The sequence below is a fragment of the Aquila chrysaetos genome, chromosome 11 (genome assembly GCF_900496995.4).
Source record: "Aquila chrysaetos chrysaetos chromosome 11, bAquChr1.4, whole genome shotgun sequence".
Taxonomy (NCBI): domain Eukaryota; kingdom Metazoa; phylum Chordata; class Aves; order Accipitriformes; family Accipitridae; genus Aquila; species Aquila chrysaetos.
In genome coordinates, this window is record NC_044014.1 from 3,475,413 (window position 1) to 3,494,187 (window position 18,775).

At 40.4% G+C, this 18,775-nt stretch overlaps 1 long non-coding RNA gene across 1 annotated transcript; it reads left to right on the forward strand.

The window, feature by feature from the left end:
* The first annotated feature begins 324 nt into the window (after positions 1 to 324).
* LOC115348353 lies at positions 325 to 4,094 on the forward strand. The gene is made up of 3 exons (XR_003925801.1): positions 325 to 804; positions 2,380 to 2,492; positions 3,771 to 4,094. It is a non-coding gene; the product is annotated as an uncharacterized LOC115348353 (long non-coding RNA).
* Positions 4,095 to 18,775: the final 14,681 nt, after the last annotated feature.

The window sequence follows — 18,775 nt, forward strand, 5'->3', positions numbered from 1 at the left end:
GAGCAGAGCTTCAACTGAGCTTTAAAATTAATCTGAATAGTTTCAAGGCACCTTTCTTATCCTTAGCTAAATTGGAGCAAAACAAGAAGGAAGCTGAAGTTTCTTGCTGATTTGGAACTCACAAACTACGTAATTTCAGATGACGGTAGGTTTGGTAATTTTAGGACAGATTTCCTGGGAGTCCCTAAGGGCAAACGTTATCCAAGCAAAAGCAGAATGATGGATGTGCTATCTAGGACACACAGCTCCACATCTGTGGATATTTTAGTGAAATAAGATTAAATGAGGAGAAACTATATTCTTTTTCATTTCCCTTGGGTTTGGTTAAACCTCCAGAGACAAAAAGCTTCCCTAGAGGTACCAGACGACTGGAAAAAAAAAAAAAAAAAATCAGCCTCCCAACTGGGAGAGTGAGACAGCACATCCGCATCTAAAACTTCCTCCGCGGGAGGTTGCTGAGGGATGGACCCGACGCGAGAATCCAACACCAAAAAGGACGTGACCGTCTTGGCCCCCGCGCAGGGAGGGTCTCCACCGTACGAGTTACACGGCCCTGTTCATGCGCAGCGCCAGCCCTGCGATATATCCTCGCCTGCTGCGGCAAACCCCGCGGTTTCTCCAGACGTACCCTGACTGCTGATTTATTCCCGCGAAAGAGAGCGAGCTGCGCTGCCACGGGGCTTTTAACAACTCCTTTGCTGTCTCTGAGTGCCGGGGAGCCTGAGCGGCAACGTAAAGCGCAGGGTGAAGAGTACAGTGGAGCCCACTGGAAAAAAAGCTGTAGTCATTAATATGGATTCCAAGGTAATTTTATATTTCATGAGCTTCTTTTCTGTTTCTCCTCAAGCCCCCAGGAGATGGCAGATGTTTTCGGGTATCACGTGGAGAGCAATGTGTCTTTTTTCTTTTTTTTTTTTATTGTGAAGATTCCTCCTCACTTGAAAGGATTAAGAGAGGAAAATCTTTTTTTTTTTTTTTTTATCAAATGCCTAACTCAGATCTTCTTCACCAAATGCAATCAGCATTTCTGAAAAGTTTGCAGTCATACTGCCTCGTAGAGCATTTGCCCTTTCAAAGGTATGAACTTGTTCATTAAAGCTGGCTACCCAGAAAGCTTGGATCCCTTATCTCCTTCAGGGATACAGCTCATATGCAATAAAATATGAGGATCAGTGAAACTGCAAAATGTTTGTGCTATTCTCAGTTTGTACATTTATTCCATATACATTATTGTCTCCTTCTAAATGCAAATTCAGAGCAAAACACCTTGTAAAATCAAATCTATACATAATATTTGAAAAATTAGGTCTAATCTTGCAGTCTGTAACTAAAGAAAGGTATTAGAAATAAAACCATTGCAAAAGCTGCATTGAATTTCTTCTGGTGAAATCTCACATTAGCAATAAACCACTGTAACAATGGGCAAGATCTCAGAAGAAAAGTGAGGGGACATAAAATCTCTATTTTCCTCACTGTAGCATTACTCTATTTCAGTACTGCATACGCATCTATTGAACTTATCTATAATTGTCCCTTCAATTCCTTTCTATTGATTTCTAACTCATCTTTAACAATAAAATAATTTTTTCCCTCGCCTGCATACAGAAATAAGGGTGGTAAGATGGAGTACATTTTTTTCTGAAAAACTGTAATAATTACAGTCTATTAATTCATTGTACCCAATACTTGCCTAAAACCAGAAATATATACCATGAGGGGCCACACCAGCAGCTGCGACTGTGTAATGCCAACAGCCGATGAGCAATTAGTGCCAAGGTCTTTGCACCGTGGATTTCTCCCTAATTCCTTCCTTCCGTACCTGGACCGTGGCTTTGGCCAGAAGATGCTGCACCCTTCCAGCCCAAAGGCAACACCTCTACACAATAACTTTCAACTCCTAGATGCATTCAACCAAAAAAAAGCAAGTTCAAAAGGCTGGTCATGCATCGCTGATGCATAAGCATGCTGGAAATCGCACCTTTTCTAAACAAAACCACTCAGGAGTGTTTTAGGAACGCTCTGTGAAATGGGGATGGGAACCAATATTGCAAATCTTGGCTGGGTGGGTGCTGTTAGTGCTCGTCACTGCATTGCTGCCAGCGGGCAAGAGTGGAAACGTCTGTGAATTCTCATGTAGCGTGGGTATTCAGTGAGGGTGAGTCAATGCTTAAAGACAGTAGATTTAAATACAGCAAAGGAGCAGCACCAGAAGAAATGTCAAAGTCCTACCAACTCTGCTCCCTCACCCAACTTTTATTTTAGCTTAAAATGTAAGAAATAATTTATAACTTAGCAAACATGGAGGCCAATTCATAAAGTATTTATTTCCCCCTACCTTGGTGTTTAAGGTGGCTCTGGTTTTTTTCCTCCTATTTCCAGGGAGGAGAACAGACAGCTAACGCTCTACTGAATGAAAGATATATGAACCATAAAATTGCCGGAGAATCTCTAATGTACACGTTCAAGTCATCAGGCTTCAGTACTTTTTAAGTGTGAGTAAGGACTTTGACTATTCATGTGTTTGGCTGACATTAGAGGGTTTAAAAAATTATCTTAAAGGACAAAAACTAAAATAACTTTTACATATTTCACTCAAAGTAACTAGAAATATTTTACAGAGTGATGAAGATCATATTTCCTAAACCTAATGGGAAGGGTCCCCCAAACCAGACTGCATAATATTGGCTGCACAGAGGAAAAAAAATATTCATTTTAATGTCCCTTCACAATTCCACTCTGCCTTATCACCTTCACTTGATGCTCAGAAAAATAAAATGATTATGGATGTAGCAAAAAAATCCTTTTAGTATTTCTCATAAAATGAGATACATTAGGCTCTATCACAGTCTCCTAACGGTTATAATAGAGAGAGGCAGCCTGAAGCCCTAGAGTAATTTTGCAAGAGGTATGTTATACAATGAGAACGTGAAACAAAGAAAGAGCTGGAAGGAGGGTAAGGTGATGATGGAGTCCTGCCTCAGTATGTGATGTTCCTTTGCCCATTCCCAAGAAACAGGGAAGAAAAGTCTTGTAAAAATTGTCAGCAATATGAAAGCACATTATCTGGGACACTAAAGAAAAAAGATCATAACTTTTGCTCTGTATCCTGTGTATTCCCTGGTGTCGAATGATATAACCTTAAAATGCTCTTTTTGTTTTATTACGTGGAAAAATGGAACAAGTTACAAATCAAAAGTTTTAGATAACCATATTTTAAAAGAAACTTCTTCTAATAATATTTTTTGCTTATAAATGACCTGACGTGCAATATTGCGTTCCCTTCCCGGACGCATGGGGTACAGATTTGCTCCTGGGATGCTCCAGGAGGTTCCCAGCCTGCAGCGGGCAGAAAGGGCTGTGCGTGCGGCCGCGGGCTTGGCCGGAGGGGAAGGGATGGAGTCGGGGTTCCCTTCTGCGCTGACCCCCAGCACGGGACCTTTACACGTTGGTGTACCCGAGGGTGACGTAAACGGAGGTGGGGAAATGGTTTACGCAAACAGTACGGGAAAAGTATATAATCTACGGACCTGAACATATCTCAGTGCAAATAATATTTGCAGAACTGAGAGGTGGCTGCTGGAAGTGGGGGAGTGCTAGGGAAATCCGTCAAAGGGCAGTTTTAGGGTAAAACGTGAACGCACGTATGAGCTGGCGAACATGCAGCTGTCTATAAGAACCAACTAAAATATCAATAGACCTCAATATTCTTCACCCTCCAAATAATTCATTTAAATAATTTCACTTTTTTCATTTTTTTTCTTCCCCCAAAGGGTGAACATTCCAGACCTTCAGACAAAACCCACTACGTGGAATAAAACCCCAAACCCATTAAATTAGCTGCGTTGCCCATGCAACAGTTTTCCCTCACATTGTACATATTAGGAATATCTGAAAATAATAAACTATGTGCAGTAGCACAAAATCTGACCAGGGCAGCTTGGAAGGGTTCCACAGCCGGCGTGAGAATCGGGCACGGCACTCCGGAGAAAAGGTGGGGAACCAGAGCGACGCGACGGATCATCTGGCAAAGGTTTTGTTTGCCGCTTGCAGAGGCTCTAACGGTGGTGTGTGTGAGTGTGCGACGCATGGCTGCGGTGGGCCTCCCACATGAGCGTTAGAGAGGCTGAACTCTTTTGCAGATGCAAGGCAGCGGTACGTGAGCCTGAGGTTCAGTGAGCATGCAATTATGTGTGAGATTCAATTATGGGCTTTTGAAGGCATCCCTTCTTCATTTTGACCAGTATTTATGTAACTTCTGCATGATATATATAGTTCTTCTTGCTTACTAAACTAGAAGAAAAATCCCCATCAGAATAAAAAGTTCCCCTAGAATTTGATTCCTGATGCATTTTTCTTATGTAAACAGCTTCTGGGAAGGGAATAATCCCCGGAAGGGGGTTACTTTTCTTTCCACATTGATTTAAAAGAAGGGATGAGAATTCTTCAAAATACAGTTCATCATTTCCTTAACCATGGCTATGACATGGTCTCCTGAGAAAACACACACTCATTCTATCATTTCACATCAAGCCTGACACTTTCAGATCACATTTCACTGTCACGCATTTTGCCCTAGCATACACTGCACAATTTATTTTGACAGAAATATATTTCCGACCCCTTTTCACGAGGCAGTCATTACCAACGGGTGCAGTCCATAGGAAGCACGGGTCGCGTTCACCCGGTGATGCCGGGATTGTCGTGCTGAGGAGCACAGGAACGGCACAGGGTCCTGTTGCATTCCAGCTAGGAGCCCCTCTCAAAGGAGAATTTATTAAAGATATGCAAAAAAAGATAATTTAAACCAATGTCCTTATGTGTGTTAAAAATTTAAATTTTCTCCCCTTTTGCAAAATCACAAGAACATGCTTACAAATGTAAATTATTTGACCTACACAGCTTATCATTGTATATATACACAGCGGAGAGGAGCAAAGATAGTCGACCACACTAATAAAGTCCATTGGTGACAGAAGCCGAGATAAGGACCCAAGCTGATATGACAGAAAGAATTTAAACCTGCTTCCTTGTTCTATATCACTACGTTTGAAATGGGGAGTATTTCCAGGACCTGCAGATGGATTGCTGAAGTGTTCATAGTAACAACATTTTGTGTAGTACCTTCTACTCCCGTGCACTTAAAGGAATTAAATGCTTCTACAAATAGGGAATTGGGAAACCGAGAAGTGATGTGATCCCTTCAAGATGAAGGGTACTTGAGCAGGAAACAGTGACTTGGGGCCAGGAATAGAGATTTCATGTTTGGACTCCGTCCTATGCCGAGCCACTGCACGGTGCTTTTTTCTGCCCCCGTGGAGTGCTGCGCGCCGAGCCATGCGAGAGAGGAGGAGTCCCTTTCTCGCCATGAAGGATAGTCTTTTAATGTCTCAAATGTGCTTTTACAATGGAAAATCTTTTCCTCAGCTACTTCTGATTAGCACTTTTTGTCTTCAACAATAGTGCTTATTATGGTGAACGGAAACCTTTTTTCAAGGGATATATACACGGACCACAGGTTAAGCACACAGTGATCATAAATATAGTTTATGATCTAAAATAAGTTTTTTAAATGTTACACATTGTCTATTGTCTGAGTTCTTCTTTGTCCTTGAAGATATTTTTTTTTTTTGTAACAAATAGGAACATTCATATTTAAAGATGAAAGTGAAAAAATATGCTTGTATTTCAAATTTCTTTTTACTCTAGTCGCTAATTTTTTTTTAAATGCTTTTAGAGATCTGGAAATTAAACAATTGCTCCTTAAGCAAGGGACTAATCTTTGTTGCCTTGAGAGGAGAAAACTCAGGAGAAATGATAATAAACAGGGATTGATCATTTGAGGCTGATCCATAGCCATGGTCAGTAGGAGATGCTTCACCAGAGAACTTCGGATAATTCCCACCTGCACCAGAGGAGGGGGCCATCTCAAGGGCACAGGGAAAACAGAAATGGAGACAAAGCATTACATGCTCTTTGTCGTTAAGTTCTCTCCAATACTCATTTATTACAATTTTCCTGGTTATGCCTCTTTTTTTTTCTTTTGACTGAAAAACTGGAAAATATTTTTTCCTAAAATTCTGTTATTCAAATGTGTGAAGAGTTAAGAAAGATTAAACACTAATGGAGAAAGCCGTCATCTGGGCAACGGGACAGATATTCAGCGAGAAATGAGGTATCTAAGACCAGACCTCTGAGGTTAACATTTATCTGTTCTACAGGGCCAGTGGCGGGGAGGTGCTAGCTGAAGAAAATGAAGCTTTGGGGGAAAAAATCTTGCACCATGGTGACTTTGAGATGGTGGCAGGGAGACGTGAGGGCGTTACAGTTGGGCTGCTTCGTTCCCCAGGTACATTCAGACGTCAGCTGTGGTTGCCCCGGGGTGGAGGTCCCCCCGCCCGCAGGTCCCTGGCATAGGTTGGCTTTTCAGATATAATTGTGGACATCAGTGTAAGTCGTCATCCCAGTACTGCTTGTTTCACTCCAAGTATAGTATAATTGTCTAGGCATTGCTCTCCATCTACACCAGCTCCCCAGAGTTACAGTAAAGAACTGCATACTCTCATTTTTGTCAAGTGATGGATGGGATAAAGCATGATCATACCTTCTTAACTAGTAAGTGCTAAGGGCTTCAGTTTATAAACTTAGCTCATTCTTCATTATTCTCCATTATATTCCCTGTCTTCTGTTATTCCTATCAATGCAGTGTGACCTTGTGATGTAGCCAAACCAAAGTTTTGATAGCCACATTGTCATTCTTCTGCACAGACAGAAATTACCGTACACAGTGTGTGGCAATGTAGAACCAGGCATTTGAGCTTTAATTCTGCCTTTGAAACAATTTGATCGTGAAGGATTTAATGCACATGAACATTTTTCTTTGCACAGGGAAGAATCAAAAATACAAATTGTGTTCTAGCATTATACTCCTCTGCTAAAACACTGCTAAACAAACAAACACACTAAACTGTGCCTATAATAAGCACAAGCTCTTGATCTAAAAAACAACATCAACCAGCTTTTTAGAATCCAGTTAATTATTAAACGACCCATGAAGATTTTGAATGCGTGACTGGGTTTTATGAGCTTATCTGATAGACGGAATTTCTCTGTTTAGTTTATATAGATAACTTCAATTTCTCCTCTTTTCCTGAAAATATATCTTTATGGATAGGTGAGGACATGCGTTCATTTTGAGTAAGGTATACTTTTATGAGGCATGACAGAGAAATGAGAGCTCAGAAATGTTAAAAGTAGAATGAGAGGATTGCAGATAAGCCCATTTTTGGCACTAAATAAAGGTCAAATTCAATTATTATTAGAGGTTATTAAGAAAATGCTGTAGGCAAAGTAAACACATTGGCTGATGTACTATGGAAAACCAGGTGTATAATCAGATGGTCCTTACAACCAAAACACATTTTCACTAACAAGGTTAAAAAACCCCACGCTGCACCTGTGTGTAAACATTTTCCCGTTTTTGAAGCCCAGTTTCAAGAAATCAGTACAGGTCTGTTGTTTCTGCTTTCTACCTCTGGTCGGTTCCCATATTTTTTTCATTGCACTTACAGAGAAGTGACAATACAGACAAGATATATATCACGCAGCTCTGATTGCCCTTTCTGGGCAAAGATACCAAAAAGCTGCTGATGCTACTTTGTGTGTTGTGCACCGTCCCTGATGGTGTATAGCTTAATTCGAAAAAGCATGTAATTAAGTGTGTGTTAATTTTTCATTTCCATAATGAGCTTTTATAATTCTGTACAGAGCATGAAAAAAACATTTCCAAAATAGAAGTGATTTACATCGCAGGCCTTCCTGTGGATTGATTGCCGCTCTCACCGAGCTGCTGGCAGATGGGCAGCGTCCCTTCACTGCAGAATTACTTAGGGCTGCTATCACAGACCTCGCTCCTACTCCATTACATGAGCTCTGTCAGAGGGACCCCCTTATCTACTGCTGCTAGGTGATGGGCATGGCTAAAGAAATGAAATCTCTTACGATAGAAGAAATGGAATAACTGGATTGTAAATAAATCCGTTTCGGACACTTAAGAAAGGCTAAAGTCTGTGATTATTTCTCCAGAAAAGGAATTATTATTTCTTTGGTAACTGGAGCCTATAAAGTAGGTTATAAAGTGAACCCAAGCCCTAGGTGAGACGACAACTGACATATAGTCAGAGTTACAGACTACAATGATTAGCACATAATTACTATTCCTATTATTTTTGGGGGGTTCACAAACAAACACCACTCCTGCCCGCACAAAGCCCTATTGAAATCAGTGAAGTACGCTGCCAATAAAAAATGACTGGGCTCCAAAGTCACTATTGGGAGCCTTAGTGTTGTTTAAGAGTTTTAAGTACTTGTTTTGATACAAGGAATATTTCCAAAGGAGGTTGTGGGAATAGAATATGCTTGTAGAGAAAGATGGGTTATGTATTACCATAGCTACTTCAAAAAATCATTTTCTGAGAAAGTACATTATGCTTAAAGAAACTGGTATAAGATAGGACAGAGATGTATATGCATGCTTTCCTCTTTTTGGTACAATACTCTTACTTTGTTCATCTCCAGCAGATCGGTAAGCTCAGTCCTCTCTCTTTTTACTGCTTCAGTTATTATTATCCTCTGATTCAGGTCTCAAATATTGAGTAGATTCAAATCACGATCAAGTTTCAAAGTGATAGAAATGTGTGAGGACGTGTTTTAAGTTAATTATGGAGGTTCTTAATCAGAAAAAGTGGAAGTGTTGTGCAATTTACTGAATAATAGGTTGCACATATTAAATGGCCTTGGTGCGAGCAAGAGTCAGCCCCGCTACTCCACCGGCTTAAATCAGCTCAGCCGCGTCAGGCAATGCTGAGCGCACACGTGAAGAATCTGTAGGCAGCAGCTCGGTAAGGACATAAAGTGCTTCTGAACAGCGGAACATGAATCTGTAGAAAGCAGGGATGGCCATATCGGGGCTGCATGATTATTCCTGGTGCAGTTTCTCACCTTGTTGTTTACTGGATGATAATAAGCACATATTTAATTACTGTAAGCCTGCTCTCTTGGCCCTATACTATACTGGCTGTAAAATGCTTTCAAAGCAATGTAAAAGTTCTCCTTTGGACAATATCCTAGAAGAAGACTAGTAATTTGTTACAGATGAAAAAGAACTTCTAGTTTTTGATCCTATAGTTTACCAGTCCAAATAAGTGATTTTATATTCATGCTTCAAGGTATCCTCATTCTCTTCAAGCAAATGTTGAAGCTGTAGTTATAATGGGAACAAAGCTCCACCAGTTTCCTGAGCCGTTATCTGCTTTTTTTCCCTGCCATTGTTAATATAATACAGACATTTTAATGCTCTTTAAACACTGATCTTGCTTTTGATTGCCCATTGATCCTAATGTCTAAATCCATACCTGCTTCAGTGAGGTATATCTTACTGTATATTGATAAATCTATATTTTTATGATCTGTTATCCAAAGAAGACTAAGTTTAATGTAATGCATAGGTTTATGTTACAGTTTTATTTCTGTATAAATAACAGTGGAGCTCAGGACAATCTGCTTAACCTGCCTGTATGCTATCATTTCACAATTATGTTCATACTTTATTCTTACGCTTGCATGCTTCGTGAGTAATGAAAAAACGTAAGCGAGATATGGATCCTTCGTATATATTAAAGTGTAGGATTTTCATTGCTTTGTTTTCTGTTGTAGAATGTGGTAAATTTTCAGCATGTAAATAATCTTCATTGATTTGTTTGGTGCTTAAATATCTTCTGGCTTGAGATCTTACCATGTAGGAAGACAAGTCTCTCATTCTTAGCATTGATGTCAACTGCTCATTTATTTTTCTTTAGAATGAGATTTTCTCAACCAAGAGAAAAGCCAAAGAGGTCCCATTTCAAATGCCACTGGGAATACATGGTCATGGCCACGATGGACCATGGCACCACTGGTGCTGCATATGGTGGGAACAAGAGCAGAGCAAGCATCCTTGGAGTGGCCCAAAGGAGGATGCTGCCCATGGGTTTTCTTCCTAACACAGCTATTTTGACATAGGATAAAATTCTGTTTGAGGCTGTCTAACATATTTCCAAATGTTCTTTCCGTCCCTGAAAGTGTCTTCATTAAATCTTATTAAACTCAGCCTCAACAGTATCTTATGGCAAAGAGACATAAATGCCAGCTATGCATGAGATGAAAAATTAATTCTATTTTATTCATAATTTCAATGAATTTTCATCAATTAGCACTTTAGGCAAGGCATAAAAGGAGATTGGAAAAAACAATGCTGGGGCTGAAATTAACTCACAAACTACTTACCTGATTATTTCTCTAAGTTACAAACATTGATTTGCGTTTAGAGAACAGAAAAAGAAGCCTCTTCTGTTCTGAATTCTGGCAAATGGGCTAATCTCCTCAAACATGATACACAACACATTTCTAAGAAATAGATTAAATCAGAGGAGAGCAAGAGTTTGATCCAGAGCAAGCTAAAATCAAGAAACAAATATGCTTGAAAGGCAAGGGTGGCTTCAAACCAACCGCCCTCTTCCCTCCAGGGCTTAGGGACCTGAGGAGCTGTGACCTGGAGCAACACAAACTTTCAACCCTGCCCATGGAGAAACCCCTCCACTGATGCACAACAGCTGTTCTAGCTGCTAAACACGTGAATTGCGGCGCGGCTGCCTTATAGGCAAAGGTGCTGCTGGTGCAACGCTTGTTATACGTGTGAACCTACTCACATGGAGTATGGTTGCAAAAAAATTAAAAAAAATATTTTGCAACGTGGACCGTGTAGATGGGGAAGGCTGCTGAAACAGCTCCACCATTGCCATTACAGAGATTAAAGTTGTTGGGAGGAGACTCCGTGACTTCATGCTCTTGGCAGCCAGAGTCCTGGGATGCTCCACAGCCTCTCTGCCCACAGCCCTTTAACTCCCAGACCCAGTCCCTGTGCCCTGTTCAGGTACCGACCCTGTATTTGAACAGGATGGGGGTGTTTTGGCCAAGTCTGGATTCTCTAATGGGGCAAAACTCGACACATAACAGCTCCCTCATATTTCCATCTCTCAGAAGGGGAAATTTGGCCAAGTAATGGACAGAAGCCCCCAGGTAGGACAGTTCAGGTCCCGTGGCTTGCTACAGCTGGACATGTTGGCTTTAAAATGCAATGTGATGCTCCCTGGACATTATAACCCTGAGAGATGCTATTTCAGGGTAAAACTTGGTGAAACAGCACAAGCTGAAGCCCTGAATCATATATTCTGCATGGGGGAAATAGGTTATTTACCCCAAGGGCCAGCACTTGCCCTAACTGTAAAAGGTATGCACCAGTCAAATCCCTAGCACTGCCATTACAAGAGCTTTATATGATCAGCATCGATCCGCTGCTATATGTTCTTCAATAATTCAGTCTTCAGTAACTGCCCTTTATTATTTTCCAATTTCCTGCTAGGATGACCAACTATAGCTGCATTTTATATCTTTTTCTTTCAGTCTATGAATCTGTGCTGCTTTTCATGTTTTTTAAACTGATTAATAGGTTTAAGGTCTACATTTATATTATCTTGTCTCACACTTGCTTTTGTTGTATCAATCAAGTCACTTAAGGTAGTCTAGCACAGAGGAGCTTATTCTTCTTAGCATTATTTACTTTTGGCATTTTTCATCCTTGCTGGTCTTTACAACTTATTTTGCTTTAAAGGTTATGTGGATAGCCTGTTTTAACAAGTAGTGTATTAAGAACTGCTTAAACAGGATGCCAGCTGCGTAATATTTTATCTAGACTTTAATAGTAACAGCAGAGAGCCAGTTATCCCTTCCTCAATGTCAGGAACACCCGTGTGTCAGATCAGTTCTGCTGTAACCCATGTACAGGACCAGCGCATATGCAAACGTGGAGGTAGGGCTGGCAATTTATATATTGTCAATGAAAAGCAGAAAGGGTTTTTTTGGAAATACTTGGGTCATCTTTCCCTGTAAATCGGACATAGAAAAGAATAAGCTTCTGTGATGACAATGACTAAAACATACCCTAAGCAAAGCCTTGTGATTGTTAGAAGATACTGAAAATGGCAAGGAAATGGCATGGAAATGGCAAGATACATTTCCTAATGGCCATATATATTAGGATTCCTTCTCTTCTTACCCAAATATGTGACATACAACTTTAGAACATAGTACAACATCCAATGCCATAAATAAAAACAATTCTGAATGTTGGTGCTTCATTTCATTTTTAAATTACAATGAAATGAAAGTGAATTTAATCACCCTATCCTGTTTTATAACAAATAAAGTCATTGTGATTAATGTTACTACACACAATACCAAATTAATTTTAAATTAAATCACTCTTGCAGTAAGTTAAGTGTCTACAACTAAAGACAGCAGCCCTTTCTAAAATGACACGCCAACTAAAAGGTCACTGAAATTACTGATACTGGACAAAGTGCAATGCAAGGGGAGGAGGCAGACCCTGGACAGAAAGCTTGAGCGAGGTGAGGAGCAATTTCATTTATAGGAAATGGAAATTTTCGAATGGATATATATATTTTTATATGAGGTGAGGTAGATTCAGAATGCATGCATTTCTAATTTGATTAACAGATCACAGCTGCAATTCCTACTTTACCTCTTTGGCCTCATTCTGCTTGTGGTTTCCGCACTGTCAGGTCCATCAGTTTCCTACATTTAATTGTAGGATTACAATTTTAATAACTACTCCTTCCTTTTGAGGTGGAATATGTGAAGATCTGGGAGCGGTGGGATTCTGTTTTCTGCCCTTGCTTGCTGTGAATTAACGTCTCACCTGCTGCAGTGCAGTTCACTGTGTCAAGTCTTATTCTTAGCAAGAGTTTGCAAACCTGAGGCTGCCCGACATTTTCGGTATGTGTGTGCATGTTGTAAATGCACTCAGACCAGCAATGGTTAAAGCAGTTTACAAAATTAAATCCATGAGTGGTGATAAAGAGTCCCTCCTCTTTTTTGAATCAAAAGTTTGATTGAAAGCACAGGAAATATAGTGGTTTTGTAGAGTATTTTTGATTCATTAACAGCAACTAAATAATTTTGAGGCCAAATTTAGAACCGATTTTGGTTTGAAAGCAACTTCATTGCTTTTGCCATGCAAAGGGTCATGGCAAGTTCTGGGATGCAATGAGGCACTTTGATGGGACAACTCAGATGATAGTTAAACAAGGTTGTTTTGCGAATGGGCAGCCCGAATGCCTAAACTTGCTCCTCCCGCCACATTTCATTAGTCCCCAAATCCAAATTTAAAAACACGATGGCATAATATTAATTCAGAGCAAACAAAAGCAAATGAGAGCAGCTGTATCTGAATTTCTGCAGTCGTCGTTTTCCCAGGGACCAGAAGCAGAACAACATGAACTATGACACCAACACTACTTTCTGTGAAGGAACAGTATCCTCTGCCACCCCATCCGCACGACTCGCTCTTTCCCCTGCGACAGAGCTGCCTTTGTTTGCCGAGGGAAAACACAGAGTCATTTTTTTTGTATGGGGATTCGTAATATGCTGTAAATTGTTTGAGAAAGAGTAAACTTTTCCAGAGGTTCTAAACAGGAGATTTATTTTTTTTTTCAGAGATTCTAAGTGATTCGCAGAGTCTTTCAAGGAAAATGCTTGTAAGAGATACAAAAGGAGAGTATTTTCAGGCAAAAAGGTTGGATGGAAAAACTCCTAAATATGATAATGACTGTTGCTGAATTCACTTGAAGCTTAATGTGAGAGCAGCAAGAGCAAAGCTCTTCTTATCTCTTTGTTTTAGAGTGTTCAGTAGTTTTAGTATTTACAGCTGATCCTCTCCAGAGGATAAAATCTCCACATTTTCTATTCAAAATGCCAAAAGCATTAGAAGTTTTAAAAGATTTCTGTTCTTTAAAAGCCAAACACAGACAGGAAAACATGGAAGTGACTCTCATTTTATGATAGTCATATACATTGAAACTGCTCACAGTTTATTTATCTGACAAGAAGCCATTACTTTTCCTTAGCTGATGTATCAGGATTTCAATCATGAACAGAATTCAGCAAGCCAAGGAGGAGTTAGTTCATGCCCTCTCATGGAAATTATTGTCTATCCCCTCTCTCTGTCTCTCTTGCTTTTCGGTAACGATACCCATCTTGAGCATCACGGTGTTGGGAGGTGCCAATTCACATTACAATTCTTGCAAAAAACCAAGAAACCACTGTTTCCCAATGGGTTTGGGGAGGCTTGAAGAGACTTTTGGCTGATGCAGCAATTAAATAACTTCAGTTGAAGGAGACCTTGGCATCATAAAAAGCACTTGCTACTAGTTGCGTTTTCTGCCTCGGGGACTCTTTCTGAGGTGGCGACAAACTATATGAAGCCACATACCTGACTATGCCCATGAAGTGCCTAGAAGTAAGAAACTGCATGTCATCAGCATTTCAAAAGAAACTAAGTTATCACTTCATGAATTCAGAGTAATCTATTTTCCTGCCGCTTAATGCTTTATTGGATCTGCACGGCCCCCTGCAGATAAGCACAGAAATGCTGCATAACCTGCAGTAGGAAGATCTTTCATAGCAGTGAATGTTAATCTCATTATAAAATAGATTAAGAATTCAGAAGCATAAATATCTGGTGTAGAGCACCTGTTGTTATTTTATTATATGTTTATGTTATTTAAATGCTTAAATGCATATTAAATATTGCAAGTTCTATTGCATTGCAAGAGAAAAAGGCTAGATTAATCCCCAGTCACTGGAGCTTATATACATTGATTATACACTGAAAGATAAATTTGTGAATACGTTCTTCTTCACAGGGCAAACTAGGGAATGGTTTGGAAGACCACACATTTTTTTGGTCCAGTGCAGGTGTAGGAGGACTAGAAAATGAAGCAGCGCCCCTCGGCCGTCCCTGGCCATCCACGCGATGGACGCACCGTACGTGACTGAGCGGCACCAGGCTGCGGATGCAGCCAGACCGTAGGTTTCCCCAGGGAGAAATTCAGAGGAAAAAGTGATCCTGTCTTGCTCTGTACCCTACCCAGATCTTATTTAACTTGGTGAGAGATACATGATGATGGCTACGAACAAAACTTCTCTTTCCCCTGAAGCTGCTGCTGCAATGTCGTTGCCCCCGCGCGTACGGCTGTGCTTTAACAGAGCCATATATCTCTTCATTTAAGAAGCAAACCAAATCATAGACTTGATGTCTTTTCCCTGCTCTTTGTCCAACGTTAGCACTTGGCTGGTTTCCTCGGACAGTAGGAACATAAGGACGTAGCCCGGAAACACCGCCCAAGATCCAGGACATAATTAGAGCAGAACAAAATGCTGCATTTCACAGCTCGCGGGGAAAGCCTTTCCGTCAGCACCGAGGGGAAAGTTTCACACGTAGTAGCCAGCCCTGGTAATTTAGTGTGTAAAAAGCAGGGGAGTAAGAGTAAGGTCAGCTCTCATGGGGCAGGAGAACTCTTTTCTTTTCCCGGACACTCTTTTGAAATAAATCAGTGTGCCAGCTTCGGTCCAAGAGCAGCTCAGGAACAGGCTATATCATTCCTAACAGACACAAGTACAATGCCATTACAGAAATTATATTTATAAATTAAAATTTTTGATAGAAAGAGCAGATTTCCTCAGGTATACAAAAGTTACAATCCCATAAACCAACTGCACACCAGATGACCCTCTCTCCTCCGCTCTGCCCTGGGCAGCTCTCTCTGCCCCCGTGAGCGGTTCCAGCACAGAAATCCCAGGGGTTTGACGCCATTGACTCAATAATTTTATGGAACACTATTGGTGTATTTCTCCATGCATATGACTTGTTGCTGTCAAGTTGTATTTTTCATGTGTTTGTTTGGTTTTCCTAGGCCATTTTCAATTTTAGCATGGAAAATAATGGTCTGAAATAGCCCAACATCTATCTCGAAGCAACACGTACACCTGCATCAAATCTTGCAGCACCCTGTGAATATAGCCAGAGTGTACTGTGTGTAAGTATACAGGCCTTTTTTGAATACATTCATTGTGGAAAAACTTGTTCTGCTGCTTCATTGTATTATCACAAATGTTTTCGCTGACTTCAACTCCTCTGATGACTCACACAGAGGCAATTGGTCTCCCAGAATAAAACACTGTTGTAGCAGTTTTTTTCACATAAAAGGCAAGTGTTTCAGGGATCCTGCTTCAACCTGATTTTATTTTTTAATGTATATAATACATGCTCAGTGTAATTTCTCATTCATTATCTGGAAGCTCTAAGTTTGTATATAAACCACCAAGGATGGTCTCCCACTGAAGCAGTGTGGAGGGGGAAGCCACAAACCTTAATAGGCCATTTAAATTCGGATGAGAAATAAATTTGTCTCCTGAGACAGCATTATCTCTATATGGTTTCTATGGTTGCTAGTTAGGGTCATTCTACTTCTCCTCATGAAGTCTCCCTCTCTGAAAAAAAATCTAAATTTTTTAAAAGGTGAAGTAATACTGACATATTTATATTGTAGCATAGAAGTATTTGACATGACTGATTGATGTTTTTCAAGCCATGTGACTATATTACCTGGACACATTTGAATTATAAGCATTTGTGAACTGATGAAGAAGTGCTACTTGTACCCTAACGCCCATGTCTCCTGGAAAAAATGGTGTAAGACTTGCAACAGGAGAATGAGATGAGCCATACAAGGGAGGTGCTGGCTGTCTTTGAAGAAGGTCAGTTCCAGCTAATGAAGGCAGTGATAGGCAAACCCTGAGTTTCACTAGAGTCGCTGCAGTGAAAGGACTGGCTTTTTGTTTGGTTGGTTGATTTTTTTCCAGGTACTTTAAATGATATCTGTTTATTTTTATTCCGCCTCCTTAAGTGAATCTGCCTGGATTTGGCTCTGAATTCTCCCCTGTAGACCCAACAGCTGCAATCCATGGACCATCCTCCCTGGAATTCAGCCACAGCAACAGTTCTGCATGGGGGGGGAGAGTTTTTTTCCTAGGGCAGGCAGCAAAGTCCTGGTTCTTCTCAATGAAAAAGTTTCACTAACCAACTGCATCAGCAGACAGTATTAACCAAGGTTTCATTTGTCTTTTTTTGCTGTGACCCTTCTTTTCCTATGTAATCCATTTAGGCTCGTTGCTCTAGACCTGTTGAAACTGTAGCTGTTTGCTTTTGTACAATGCTAGCACAAAGACACGGCCTCCTGAAGATGATAAAGTATCAGTGACAATGTAAGTTAAGAAAAGAGGTTTTGTTATTGTAAACTGAAATACTTTATGGGAAATATCTACTAATAGACTTCTGTGAATTTGTAAGAATTCATCTGGCCTGAAAGCATACAAGAGTATACAGAATTCGTTATTGCAGCGTTGTTACACGAGGCTCTTTTATTAAAGAATAATTTTACAAAATGTACTCTGTGTTGGAAGTTATTTCTTACTCAAGTATATAACTTTTCTAACTGTAAGGACACTGCATCTATTATATGCACGCTCACTTATCAGTGATGTTAAGGGAAAAAGCTTTTGCAGAGTTCTGCAAAACTCCAGTGCTCTGGAGACTTTCTAAAAGACATTTAAGAATTATTTAAAACCAGAGTTTTGAGGCTGAAAAATACAGCTACTCGCTTTGCAATTAGATGCTTCATTTCAGAGTACCTTACTCAGTGTGAAATAAGGTTACGCCTTTGAAACCGGAGCGGTGGGAGATACCCGATAACCATGGGACGATGGCACAGCACTGCGAACAAGGGGCGAAACATGGGCCGGCCGGTGCTCTCGGGGACTTGGTAGGGCACTGTAATGCTGGGGATGAGGCTTTTGCACGCCAAAATATCTCTCCGGAGCTTTAGATACAGCAGGCTTGAAAACTTGACCTCAGGGTTTGAAAGTAATTGGGCAGGGAGGTTAAATGAGCGAGTTTAACAGCAGCTCCAAAAAGCTTTCAGCACCTGAACTGAAAACAAAGAGGGGTCTGTTCCTCCGCCGGGCTTCCCGACAGCAGCAGCATTCCCTCCAGCATGAAGGATTCGGGAAACTCTGCTGCATCTGTTGCAGGGAAGAGTCTTCAAGCGATGCTGAATGTGTGCTCAGGAAACACTGGGTATCAGCCTCTTGTTCTGAAGACGTTCATATGGTGAGAACCAATTTTGTGGAAAGTAACTGAAAAAGGAAAACTAATAAAGGAAAAAAAAGAAGTTTTGTCTGCACCTGCTAGACACTGGAGAACAAAGGCGTTAACAACCAGCAAATAGAAGGTAAAGATAAGGGTAAATTCATAATTGCAGGGGAAAATGTCCATCTGTTGAAATCAGAAATGTTTAGATACTAGCAGAAGGTTCGACACTCTAATTGATGCCACAGCAATGTGAAATCCTGAATTGTAAAAAGTTTAAATTGCATTTTTCTTTTAGATAATACTCAGACTAAGACAATGAATGTGAGATGGTTTGCATTAGTAGCTATTTACCACCATGGAGAAGGAAATGGATGTATGAGGGCCCAACCTTACAACCTATTACTTGTCAAGGACCTTGCTCCAAGAGCAGGGGATTGCAGGATGAGGATCTGCACATTGTCACTTACTTCTGAAACAAGGATTTCTCTATTTCTAAAGCTTCAGCATGTCACTTCAGATTTAATTAATTTTCCTATCCTTTAAAGTTCTAGAAAGAAAATAACCAAAATCAAAATTATAGATACTTTTACTATGGGTCTTGTGTTTCACTTCTGTGTATCTAATAAACTTTCAGATATATTGTGTGTCTCAAACAAAGCAAGTCCTCTCATG